Source organism: Carlito syrichta, unplaced genomic scaffold, assembly GCF_000164805.1.
Source record: "Carlito syrichta isolate Samal-C Ts95f unplaced genomic scaffold, Tarsius_syrichta-2.0.1 Scaffold135851, whole genome shotgun sequence".
NCBI classification, from domain to species: Eukaryota; Metazoa; Chordata; class Mammalia; order Primates; family Tarsiidae; genus Carlito; species Carlito syrichta.
Window position 1 is genome coordinate 52395 of NW_007079947.1, and position 1709 is coordinate 54103.

Here is a 1709-nt window from a genome sequence, read left to right on the forward strand (position 1 = left end):
AGCCACTGCACTCCAGTCTGGGCGACAGAGTGAGATTCCAACTCAGAAAAAAAAAAAAAAAGATTTGGACTATTCCAGGCTTGACATGGTGGCTCACGCCTGTAATCCCAGCACTTTAGGAGGCGGAGGTGAGAGGATTGCCTGAGCCCAGGGGTTCGAGACCAGCCTGGGCAACTTGGCGAGACCATGTCTCTACAATAAATCAGAAAATTAGCCAGGCGTGGTGGCGCCCACCTGCAGCTCTACCTACTTAGAGGGCTGAGGTGGAAGGATCACCTGAGCCCAGCAGGTCAAGGCTGTGGTGGCCATGAGCGTGCCACTGCACTCCGGTCTGGGCAGCAGAGGGAGACTCTGACTCAAAAAAAAAAAAAAATGAAAAAGAATTGTACTGTTCTAGATACTACACGTAAGTGGAATCATGCAGCATTCGTCCCTCTGTGTCTATTTCCTCAGCATGATGTTGTCAAGACTTCGCCAGGTTGTAGCAGATGTCTGCATGTCATTCCTTTTCAAGGCTGAGTAACATCCTGTTGTATGGTAGACCACATTTTGTTTATTCATTCATCTGTTGATGGATGCTTGGGCTGCTTCCCTTTTGGCTATTCTGAGTAATGCTATTACGAATGTGGGAATTCAAATCTCTTTTTTTCAAGAGCTTCAAGTCTCACTCTGTTGCCCAGGCTGGAGTGCAGTAGCACGCTCACAGCCATTGCAGCCTCAACCTGCTGGGCTCAGGTGATCCTTCTACCTCAGCCTTCCCAGTAGCCGGAACCACAGGCATGCACCACAATGTCCAGCAAATTTTTTGTTTTGTTTTGAGTTGGAGGCTCACTTTGTAGCCCAGGTTGGAGTGCCATGGCACACTCACAGCCACCCTAGCATCGTCCCACTGGGATCCAGGGATCCTTCTGCCTCAGCCTTCCAAGAAGCTGGCGCGCACCACCATGCCCGGGAATTTTTTATTTATTGTAGAGACGAGGTCTCACCCAGTTACCCAGGCTGGTCTTGAGCCGTTGGGCTCAGGCAATCCACTCGCCTTGGCCTTCCAAAGTGCTAGGATTACAGGCTGAGCCACCGAGCCTGGCCTCATTTTTTTATTTATTGTAGAGACCAGGTCTTGCCAAGTTGCCCAGTCTGGTCTCGAACCTCTGGGTTCAAGCAATCCTCTCGCCTCTGCCTCCCAGCATGCTGGGATGACGGGCATGAGCCACTGAACCCAGCCAAATCTCTGAGCCTAGACAACACATCGGCTCTCAGGTAGTGGACTGCACCCGAAGGGAAGGGAAATCATCTTTGTCCAGAAACCAGGGATGGCACTTGGCTGGAGCCCTCCCAGTGAGAGCAAAGGAGGAAAAGAGGAATGAAGGTTACAGGGGGTGTGTGTGCTGGAAGTTGACACTTCACCTTCTGGAGTGATTTACACGCGTCAGTCCAAAAAGCAAAGTGTGACAGTTCCAGACACAATCAAGGGGAGCATGGTGGAATCAAACACAAGGCTGTTTTTTTTTTTTTAGGGGAGGTCTCACCCTGTCACCCTGGCTGGAGTGCAGTGGCATAATCATGGCTCACTGCAGCCTTGACCTTCTGGGCTGAAGGGATCCTCCCACCCCAGCCTCTCAAGTAGCTGGGACTACAGGTATGCACCACCACACTGGCTCATCTAAAAGTTTTTCTGTAGAGACAAGTTCTTGCTATGTTGCTCAGACTGG